This window comes from Vitis riparia, chromosome 5 (genome assembly GCF_004353265.1).
Source record: "Vitis riparia cultivar Riparia Gloire de Montpellier isolate 1030 chromosome 5, EGFV_Vit.rip_1.0, whole genome shotgun sequence".
Lineage (NCBI taxonomy): Eukaryota > Viridiplantae > Streptophyta > Magnoliopsida > Vitales > Vitaceae > Vitis > Vitis riparia.
In genome coordinates, this window is record NC_048435.1 from 15,922,240 (window position 1) to 15,934,399 (window position 12,160).

The window sequence follows — 12,160 nt, forward strand, 5'->3', positions numbered from 1 at the left end:
GTAAAATAAGTAAAATAAAAATATTATCATCCTAAAACATCATTTTAAAATGAATTAAATTATGATATTTTTTTTTAAAAAAAAGATTATCTAAATCATTTTTTAAGTAATATATAAATTTTATTTTAATTAATTTTTTTTTAAGATGAACATTATCTAAACCTTAGTATTGTTTTTAATATATTTTCTATGATTTTTTTAAAATAAAAAATTATTAGAGAATTTGCATTGTTTTTAATATATTTTCTATGTTTATAGATATTATTTAAAATAATTTTATTCACAATATTTTATTTTTAATCATTTTTTATATTTTTATAATTATTTTTTAAATACAATTAAAAAGAGTAAAAATTATTGAAATATTTTTTAAAAATATATGAGTGAAGAAGACTGGAGTCATTTGATGCAATTTATCTTCCTAAGCTGTTTTTCTTCTGTGGGCGGGCAGACAGGCTTGTGTCTCTTTGATTTCGAAATTACTCAGTAGTGACTTCCACTTCCCAACCATACTTCCAAGCAATACAGGGATAAGGAAACCGGGGCACCAAATCTTTACTCTCCTCATTCCTCGGTAGTCAGCACACAGGTCTCTAAGGGTTTTAAAATTTGGGACTCATCTTTTCTTTTCTCATTTCTTATCCATGTCTTAACCATACTTTGGATTCCCAGGTACTTGTTCTCAATCTCACCGACTATCTCCATATGCAAGTGATTTGTTTCCATTGTTGTGTTCAAGCGCTTTGGCTTGTCAGCTTATTATGGGTGTTTTCAAACACTGGTTTTGGATGGATAATAGATCATAAAGCCCTGTGTTTGCATTCTTCAACATCATCTGGGTGTTGGGCTACTCTAAATGCTTTGAAAATCGTTTTAATAATGTGGGTGTAATGGTAAAAGTAGATCAACACAAGGAGTTCTGTTTCAAGAAAATTCTTCCTGTTTTTTTTTTTTCCTTATTCCTCTCTTCATTCATTGGACAATGCTTATTTTCTATTCCAACTATTTTGATTCCATGGCTAAGACACATGGTAAACATCACTTACATGGATGGGTTTTGTGGAACAGGGGGCATCAGTGGAATTGCTACATCTTGAATAGCGTTGAAAGATTAGCATCAGCGGTTCTCCGATTCCTTGGCTTTCAGGTTTTTCTTGAATAGCGTTCAAAGATTCTTGTCTTTTTTCCTGACCCGATTTAAAAATCCGGGTCCTTTTTTTCTCGGTTCTGCTTCTTTCCATTTGCAGTTCTAACTTCCGTGCTGTAAGTTTGAAGAAAAACCTTGCATTTGCAACTGAAAATGGGTTATTTCTTTGTTTTGAAGAATAGGAGAAATTGATGCCTTTGTTTGGTTATGTTTTGAAAGATAGGGAATGTTAAGGGCCTTTTGCTTTGCGGAAATGAAAACAAAGTTTGGACAGATAATTTCGTTTCCATGTGTCGAGGCTTGTTGTTTTTTTGATAGTTTTCAGTTGTTAAATATGCTATTTTTTGGATTAAAAAAAAATGATTTTGGAAATACCTTGCCTACTGTTTCTCCATGTAACTTTCATTTGTTCTCTTTTTGAAAACAAAAGTCAAAATTTCCATTGCTTTCCTCCATTTTCTCTGGTTTTGGTGGTAATCAAAGGGAGATGGTTGTGGATGTATTTGTTCTGATGAATTTTTGTATCATTAAGTTTGGTTGGGAAATATGACTATATGAGCTACATATGCCTGAAATTCATTTTTCTGTTCTGGGAAGAATTTACCTGGAAACATTTTCCATTGGTGAATTGAACGGTGGCTTTTCCAATTGAAACCTGTGGTGATTTAAAAGAATGGATTTCAAGAATGCACAATTTTGTCTGTAAAAAATAAGTAGAGTCTATACAAAATACCTGGTCTGTTTATATCATAGAGCCCAGATAGGGAGTGTTAAAAATTTTAGTTTAGGATCTTGAAGAATTTGATTACTCTGCAGTGAATATTTTTTTTAATGATAATTTTTCATACTTTCCTTTTGAAATGTTAATAGCATGGTTTATAGATATGCTTTCAGGACATGTAGGAAGAGAATTGATTGGACGAGGACTTATTGTCTTAGTATTTCAGAATAGTATGGCAAAGGTTGCTACGGCTGGTCCTTTATCTTCTGACTCTTCGTTTTGGTGGGGTTCTGGGAAGGTGGGGCAGGAGTTAAAAGGAAGACACCATCTGAATTGAGAGTAAGTTTCTGAATTCGTGGTTTTGCTCTGTTCTCTCTATTCTCTACATTATTAGATGATAAATTGGGCATAAAATGAGTTTCTTTAGCCTTTTATATGGAAGATCTTGGCAGGTAGTGTCTTCTTTTTTAATTTTTAATTTGTTAATTTGCAAGTTTTATGAGAATGAAGGAACATAGCCATTGCTCTGCATGTTTGCTTCATATACAAAGAAAGGAAGATTACTCTGATTATCTACTTGTACACTCTCCTGGTGCAACAAAGAAAATAAAAAATTGAATAGCTCTGAGCATAGAAGTCATCTCTAAGAGTTCTTACCTTTAATCTTCATGGCGGATGAGATTGATGGTTTGAAATTGGGATTTGAGAATCTCAGAATTGGACTTGTCGTACTTGGTATGGAACTCGGCGTGGTCAGTATCGAGGCAGATACAACTTGGTTGAGTCATTCTGTGGACCCGCATTTATCACGTGCGTCCTCACTCAATGGTGAGACTCGCTTTTGTTTGGTGAAAAATTAGTTTTGGAAAAGTTGGAGTCGTCACTTATTTTATTTTATTTTAAAAGGGGAAATAAAATAAGAAAGAAAACTCTAAAGAAGTGACTTCATAGTTTGGGAAAAACAAGTCTTGAAAAAACCCGAGTTTTGGTTCGGGGATCAGGTTACCTATTGGGAAGGTACCTCTAAGAGGTAGCACTCCTTTAAGCCTTAAAGAGGTTTCTACAAGCAAAGTTGAAGGAAATATGACAATTAATTAGTTGATTATGGATACCTAGGTAGGCCAAGGTGATTTCGAAACTAATATGCCAAAAAAGAAATCAAACCACAATCATAAAGGAGGTTTAGGGTGTGTACTTGGATTGTATCTCAAACGCTATCATAAGAAATCAAAGTTAGTGCAGAAATATAGCATACAACTCAACATGCGCTTTATAAGAAATAATCGAATAGTCAAACAAATGTCAAGACACCCAAGTCCTATCAAACATAGGCATAGTTCACAATGACATATATGTTCATAGAATTTCGAAATTAGAGAATAGAGATAGCGTACCTGGCTAGCAAGCATCAATGTCTCTATGGAAAACAAGGTTAGCTCAATAATAGGTGTAAAACAATCTCGTGCATATCATCAGGAGGAATCAAAATCAATTGATCACCAAACAACCATCTCACTTGAGTCAATATCAAAGAAGATATCAAGAATGTTGGACCCCCCCACCAAGGTCCAAATTACTATTGCATGAATTGGTTCAATGGGTTCCATTATTTGGAACCATGAAGTTCGTTCATGCTTGTTTGAAGAAAAGAGAAAATTAGTTGAAAACAGTGAAAATGCATGCTAGAAGGAAAATGACAGTAAGGAGTTTATTTAAATCTGGATTTTATGCCTAGGAAGGATCTAAATATGGATTTTTAAAACTGGAATTATTCAGTTGGAAATGGATTTGAAAAATCAATTCAAAACTGTAAATTTTCAATCCAAGAAACAAAAAGAGGAAGAAGAAGAGGTGTGCACCGAGGTGGCCTTTGCTGGAGTAGGACTTGGGGGTCTGGCTGTGACTGCGTTGCTGGTGGTCGTGTGAAGAGACCTCTATATATTGATGGCATGACTGGAAAAGAACTGACCGTATTCATTCCAGAGCCCAAACTCACTGGGTTTGAGTGTATAATTTTATCAGCAAAGACGTTCCAACCCAACTCTGGCTTCCTAGAATCACAACTTGCATTGCTAGGAGGAACTTGTGGTGAAGCAATTGAAGTCTAGCTCCAGATCTGATTCCCTTGCTGCCACTCATTCTCAAGTTTCAAGTCTTTGCTCAGAAATCCATCTGATTTATCAATTTTCTCACAGTTCACTTCTGGAATTTTATGTAGCTTAGATTCTGTGTCTTCTTGCTCATCCTGAGCTTCATTTCTTACCCTTCGGTTATCCTAACCAGTCATCTGAAGCCTGCATGCGGGAGCTCACTGATTGATGCTCACATAGCCCACCTCCATCATTTTAAGATGTGACTGTGGCAATGGCAATAGTTCTGATCCGGGATGCTGCTTTGCTCAAAGAGGGCTCTCAGCTCTGTCTAGTGTCGTTGATGATGGGCTATCTCACCTCCAGCACTAGGGATTGGAGTGCCTCTTCAAATATCCCAGCATCTAGGTGGCCCATTAATTTTCCATAGCCAGCTAGAGGACTATAAACCCGTAAATGCCCAGCTTCATCTTTCCACCTTGCTTTGAATTCCCATCATCAGCCTCCAAGAGTGAAACAGGGGCCTTGTCCAGTAGAAATGCCATCAATGAAATCAACAATTCTGTCTTCTTGGCATTCTTAACGTGAGCAATCTGTAGTAGATTCTTCTCACATCTTCCAAAACATCTTTGCTGTCATTCCCAAATTCCGTTGGCAGTAAAGCAGAATGAATGCTAAGTGAACTCCCTTGAAGCCACAGTACTGTATAAAGCAATAGGTAATCCTTTGGAAGACTGGGCAATATTAGGCTGTGGCAAAAGTTTCAGTAGAGTTTCGATCCCTGACTTTCATGCAGATAATTGGCGAGCTTCTGAATTTTCCATTATTCTGTGGACTAGAGCCATCACATGAAAGAAGCAAAGTTGGAACCACTCATTACTGGTGCCTGCTGTAGCCGAAATTGTTGAACTGACCAGACAGCAATGGCCATCAGACAACCCAGCCAACTTTTCCTACAACTCTTCTTGTCATGAGCAGAAATGTTCGGTGGCTCACATCAATTTTCAATGGCTTTCATGTCAGAAGAACCTGTGTTTTTAGGCTCTATCTTGAACAAAATATCACAAACAACTCCCTATGTCCAAAGTCACCGGAAACTGAAATCTCGACGAGTAGTGCGCTTTGAACCTTTTGGCATTTGTTTTAATTTGCACTTTGGGTATGAGTTCTGCTGAACCACACATAAATGACACTTTGGACAAGCCTGCTGCTTGTAGTGGAAGGCATGCTCTTCTCTCTTGAGTGGTATACTGATCATTCAGCTCCCATAGCCCAAATGCATGCATGAGGGCCTTCACCTCAGGTACAGATGAATTTATGGGAATTTAATACCAACACATGGGACTTCACTGATCTACAGCAGCTGACAACTTACCCTGCTGATGCTAGAATTGGCTTGGAATTACTGATTCATCGATACTAATCTCTTCGCAAGTGGTGTCGATAGGCAATTCAAAAAATTTCCAAATTAGATGACTGGGGAACTTTCTTTGTTTGGACATGAGTGCTATGTGCTGTTACAGTAGTCAGAACTTCTTGATGACACACCCCAGCTTGTTCTTGATTTTAGTCACGTGGATGGCATTACATCCAGGAACTTCACCAGAATTGGCCGAGCTTTCCTGAGAACGAAAAAAGAATCTGTGTTGTACCCAATTTCAGTAACCAGTTTACCCCTTGCCTCCCGTTTTCTTCCCTGCAGTTCAAGTCTCTTGAAAGTCTATTTGCTGGCGAATAGATGCAGGCCGGTAGCTAAGAGACTGGAAATGCCTCATATGATGTCCATTGTCCTGAATGCATGAGGGTGAAGAAACGAAACATCTTTTAGTTCCTTTTCTCATCAGTTTCTGTAATCAACAAATCAGCCAAAATGCTCTTAGTTCTCTCCTGAGCATCACTTTCAGTTCTGCAATATGTCTTGCTCTCTTTTATTGGTAGAAATTCTGAAATGGTCAGAGCCATTCAAAGAGTCTGATATCTGTCAAAGTATGTTGAGCTAACAGTCCTGGAAACAAGCCAATTACAACCTCCCTGCCACAAATCAGTCGTAAGTGAAGTCTGTCCAGTTCTTCGCAGTACTAATGACCAGTGGGGCGGGATGATGCTGAGTGAAGCCTTCTATAGACCAGGGTATTGTGTAGAGCAATAGGCATTACTTCAGAAGACTGGGTGAGATTAAGTCATGGCAGTAGCTTGAGTGGAAATTCAATCCCTGATTTTTCCACAAATAATCAGCAAGTTTCAGAATTTTCCTTGTTCTATGAACCGGGATCATCTCATGAAAGGTGCAAAGTTGGACGAATCACTCATCACTGATGTCTACGGCAGCTGAATTTATTGATGGCTATCATTTCTTTGTCTTCAAAAGTCATTTTCATTGCAGCAGTCCCGTTAAATCTTCCTGATGGCCCCCACATTTTCATCCCATGTTGAAGCAATTCTATTGACAATTTCGATAGTTATGTCAACACTAGTACTCCTTAATGAAAATACAGCAAAAGCTTTTCCACAACATTAGCCAAGGGAGCAAAAATCTCATTCATTGTTCACAAGGGATCATGATGCTGAAGCTTCTTTCACTTCCTTTAAGCCCTTGAGACAAATGGCACCGAGACCCTTAAGAACAAATGCGAGGGCCTTTGAAGAAGGGAGTATTCCTGCCACTATTGAAGATAAAAGGCATCAAGGTGATCCAGTTCATGCAAAGCAAAAAGACAAGTAGGGTCTTTATAGATAATGTCGGTATGACAGGTATGGCTGAAAAAGTATCCTCCAAGGTTGACAGGTAATGAATTATACTGGGAGCCTTGGGATCCCGTAGAATTTGCGGGAATACATGTGAGAGCCTCTGAAGGAGAAAGTATTCCAGCCGCTCCAATCATTTCTGCATTACCAAATACCAGTGACAAAGTAGCAAGTAAAGGATTATCATAAGGATTTGATGTCTAATATCCGTATCATGGATCTCAACTCTTGTCACTCCGATCTCAGTATGATATATTTGCTTATCCAGTATGAGATGCCATGTAAGGCGTGGCATTGAAGAGGACTATGGCAGAGTCTTTGCTGAAAATCAAGACCAACATATGCTGTAGGACTTTGTCTGGCTTGTGGCACACAAGAAGGTAAATACCAATGACTTGCTACAATTGAGAAGACCCCACAAAGCTCTTAGCCCTGACATTTGTAAGTTGTGTATGGAGCAAGGACAATCAGCAGATCATCTATTCCTTCATTGTTTTGTGACGTTGGGGTTGTGGCACAGACTATTTCAACTAACCAAGATGGATTGGGTTCCTCCGAAAAGCATTTCAGACATGATGTTCATCAATTATAAAGGTTTTGGCAAGTCAAGAGAGGGTTGGTTTTGTGGCAAAACGTGTGCATAGCTTTAATTTGGGTTGTGTGACGGGAAAAAAATGCTAGGATTTTTTAGGACAAAGCTAGGAATTCAGAGAATCTTTGGGACTCCATTCATTTCATCGCTTCGTTTTGGCTTTTTACTCAGCGGGTTTTAAGGGCATTCCCCTTAACGTTTTACAACTAGATTGGCTAGCAGTGTGTAGTTCCAATGAGACGGTGTAGTGTCATGTTATTTTTTTGTGTTGTTTAGTTTTAATTTTGGCGGGAGGATTTCTCATCCTCCTTATGTACTATTTTATCCTATCAATATATTCATGTGTGGTTTCCTATCAAAACATATGCTGTAGGACTCCATGAGCCTGGATCAATAAAAGATGAACAGCAGCCCTGAATTAATAAGAAAACAAACGACAACTTGACCTTTGGCAATTGTGGCAGACCCTCTGAATCCTCATCAGCTATCAGACCCAGTAGACCCCCCTGTCATTTTGCTTACTTGGAGGTTCTTCAAGATCGTGGACCATGCCGGCTCCGTTTTGCAGTCGATATACTTTTTTAAGATCAGCAGGAGCAACAATCTGAACTCAGAATCAGACCACCTATGACTGTTTGGTCATTGGATGAGAAAACCTCCAGGTCCTTTTTGAGGAACATGTATTATAAGGACCCTTCCATAGCTTTCTTTATCCATTCCTTTGCCAAGTAATATGTTCTCTTCTATCTTGCCACTCTGAATTCAAGGAAAATGAGTACCAAATTAAACATTGTAACCAACTTGTTCACCATGGTGGCCTTTAGTTTGAGCTCTACAATTTCTAGAAAACCCGTGACTGATCAAATTCCCATGCTGCATACCTGAACGCACCAGAACTGATGCTGATGCCTTCATGGGCACCAAAACTGATCAATCTCACCGCTGGCAAAGCTTCTCCAAAAAATGGGCAAAACTATCTATGCTTCACCTCTCGTCTGTTCTTCCACCCCTGTTTTGCTTCCTTCATTCTCCAGTAACAGATACTTTGACTGGTGCCAAACAATCTTCCTCATGAAACAGTAGTTGTATGAGAAACCACTGAACCTGCTTTTTTCTTCCAAATTTGGATATTGAGTTTTGACAGCATCAAGAAGCCATTGTCTAGCGCCATCAATCAGTGACGCAGACATGGCTGGAAATACTCGAAATATCCACAGAAAACAAAGGAAGACTACCAAGGAAACGGAGCACGAAGAAAATAAACAAAAAACGAACCAATGGAAGCCACATTTCATATTTTATTCCACGGGCTTAGGTTGGTGAGGGGAGTACAAGCAGATTCCAGCAAACAAATACAGCCACAATTCTCATGTAATGCACAGTAAATAAAAAAAAAACAGAGCCTTTCAGTTCCAAACCTAAACTAGAGAGCTCCAAAGAGAGAAATCAACAACAACTATAGAAGCAATCTAGTACCAATGCAAACAAAATATAACCTTTGTCATTCTACACCCAAGCATCCAGTCAAAACTTAAAATCCAGTGAAGATTAATACATAACAAGAGGATAACGGGAATGAAGGAAGAGTCTACGGAAAGCGTACCTGGAAATGCTCCTTTCTGGTAAGAAAATCCCCGTTGGTATATCGTCTTAGATCTCTTACTCTACTTTGCCGTGCTTCCTTCGTCTCCCTTTCTTCTCTGAATGTCTTTTCTTTTCTCCCTCCTTTTGTTCTTATCCATAGTCCTCCTTCTAAAAATTCATAATCATCCTTTTATTTGCATAAAGGAAATTCCTTCCTTATTCACTTCTTGTTGATCCTCTCTATTAAAGAAACAATCTTTGCCAGCTCACTGTATTTCCTTTAGTGGTGTGTGGATCCCATATGATATGCCTGTTGTATCTTTGAAGAACCTCCTCTTCTTATGCTCCAGCCGTGCCTTCCTTTCTCGGAGAAAATTCTTCATCCAAAGAAATCCATAGGTCTCCTATCAATCTATTAACCTCTTTTTTTGAATTGTTTTCTTACCTTGTCCAAAATTGCATGAATATCCTCCAAAGATCCTTACATGGCAGCCACGAGTTTGGAGAATTCCACCTTCCCATATGAATCTTTTTCTTTACAAACTTAGAATCCCTTTCGTGCGTGATTACCCTCAATATTTGCACTCCATCTACAGTAGTGGACTTTCCTTTGTCAAAATTTTTGGTTATCCTCTTTCCAAATAGCTGGTAGCCGTTTCCTCATGCAAGAAATAAAAATAAAGATAAAAATAAAAATAAAAATAAAATAAAATAAAAATAAAGATTAAAATCAATAAATATCATGAAATTGAAAATAAAAGAAATTTAAATCATGCAATTAAAAAATAAAAATCAACCACATGCAAGCCATGCAAGAAAGTGAACCATGTAATCATGCAAAAATACGAGCCATGCAACCATGCAAACCATGTAGAAACGCCTAAAGGTGACCTAGGGTGTGTCTAAGTGTCCTAGGACGAACTAAGTGGGCCTAAATAAACCTAGGTGGGCCTATGTGAACCTAGATGTTCTTGGCCAAACTAAGTGGAATCTAATCCTAAAGTGCACTTAAGTAAAACCTAATCTAAACTTGAAAGGCGGCCAAGGCCAGATAAATCCCTCAACCAAAGTCTCCGAGGTGACTTATAGAAGACAAACTATATGAGTAAAAATGGGCCACCAAGGAACTACTATGGAGTATTGAAAGAGCACTTAAAAACATGTGCTAAAGGGACAAAATGGAGGGTCTACATGTACCGGACTTGGTCGACTTAGTTCGTCCTAGGACAAAGATTGAGAAATGCAAAAGGATTTTCTTTGGTTAGGGTTTAGGGAGGGAAAGAGAGAGTATCTTATAAGCTGGATCTGAGTGTGCTTCGAGAAATAAGGCCCTCTTAGAGAAGTGGCTATGGAGATATCCTAGGGAGAGTATTGCTTTATGGCACAAGGTATTCTTGAGCATCTATGGGACACATTCAAATGGTTGAGATGCCAACATTTTAGTGGAAAATGGGTCAAAAATCCGCTTGTGGGAAGATTTGTGTTGGGGAAATCAACCTTTGGTTGCACAATATTTTTGAGTCTTTACAAACTTTTATCAGTTCAAAATTCTCCTATTTCATTTGTCCTCGGTCTTTCTTCTCCTCTTACTTGAAACTTTAACTTTAGCCAAACCTTACGGATATAGAGATAGAGGATCTTGAAAGACTCATGTCCATTCCCAATAGTGTTAATCTAACACCGTAATCCCTAGATATGAGACCTTGTTTATTATCACCTTTCAACTTATTTTTGGTCAAATCTTTTTTTCTTAACCTCATTTGATCATTTAACTTTAGTTTTCTTTTCTCTTGCTAATTTCATATGGAAATCAAAAGCTCGGCCAAAGGTCAAGGCATTTGCTTCTTTAGTGGCTAACAAGAAGGTTAATATCAATGACTTGCTTTAGGTGAGAAGACCATTCAAATCCCTTAGTCTAGATTGTTGACCTTTGTGTATGGTTAGTTGAGAATAAATGGATCACCTTTTTTACATTATTCGACAACTTTAGAGTTATAACGTAAGCTATTCAAACTAGTAAGTTTGGATTAGGTTCCTTCTAGAAGTGCTTGTGACATGTTGACCATTTCTTTTAAGGGTTTGGGTAGCACTAATTGGGGTAAAGTTCTAGGGCAAATAGCTTGTTTTACATTGATTTGGATAGCACAATGGGAAAGAAATGTAAGGATCTTTGAGGACAAGTGGAGGACTTTCAAAATGATATGGGACCTAGTCTACCTCTATCCATATTTTTGGGCCTCTACTACCATAGTTTTCAAAAGTATTCCTCTCAACATTATTCAACTTGATTGACTTTCAATATGTAGATCAGAAGGGTTAAAATAGCAATGTTGAAACATTTTGATGTCTTTTGGATTGTTTTTCTTTTCCTTTTTTTTGATCAAATTTTGTATTTAGGGAAAGATTTCTTATCCTTCTTTTGTTTACTTTTTCAATGAAAATGTTCTTCGTTTCTAATAAAAAAAATTATAAGTTTTGTTTATTTATTTATTTTTACCAACCATGAAAGTCATGCTAAATATGGAAAAATGCACATTTCCTGGGAAATACTGCAATGCTTTTGTCTTTTGGATTTGTTTTATGAAAGTTTTAATGGATTTTTGTGGGTATTATATTTGGTTTCACATTAATGCAAATCTCTTGGGAATTACAGCAGTGTTTTCATCTTTTGGTTTCCTCTTCCTAAGTTACTAGTGATTTTTTTTTTTTGGTGGGTATTATATTTGTTGCCAGACTAGAATGCATTTTTAAATAAAAATCCGTGGTCGGATTTCTTACTGTCATGGCCTGTAATTTAATGGGTTGACGTGGAACAAACATAAAAACAGGCTGGACCCTGATCAAAGTCGGATGCTGTGATATCCAGTTGCTGTGGTGTACAGCATCTTCCAATTTGTGTGATGTAAAATGGAACTGTTGCATTTTACTGTAGCTTATAGGCTTCAAATATTAGCCTTAATTGGCAACAAATCTTACCACTTTTTTTGCAATTTGGTTTCTGCGGACCTTTCTGTGTAATCTTTGCAAATGGTTGTGGAGGAAAATTCTTAAGATTTTCTGTGTCTATTACAGGGAGAGCAGTTAAAGCAAAGGAACGTTATAGAGCTTGTAGATGAATCTCTGGCTCCTTTGCTTGGTTCTACAAAGTAAGCTTTGTTGTATTTCTTTAGATTTACCTTGATTTATATTTCAATAAGTACTTGGTTACTTCTCTCAGGAACACAATTGAGCTCAAGAAACAAGATGCATTGAAGTTCCAAGATGCATTGACACCCGTATGG

At 37.6% G+C, this 12,160-nt stretch overlaps 1 long non-coding RNA gene across 3 annotated transcripts; it reads left to right on the top strand.

The window, feature by feature from the left end:
- The first annotated feature begins 434 nt into the window (after window positions 1-434).
- Window positions 435-12,160, top strand: LOC117915027. 3 transcript variants are annotated; one of them, XR_004651354.1, is made up of 5 exons: window positions 435-672; window positions 1,069-1,147; window positions 2,030-2,207; window positions 11,952-12,025; window positions 12,097-12,160. It is a non-coding gene; the product is annotated as an uncharacterized LOC117915027 (long non-coding RNA). The 3 variants fall into 3 exon arrangements; XR_004651355.1 differs by having other exon boundaries at window positions 2,042-2,207; XR_004651356.1 differs by having other exon boundaries at window positions 435-589.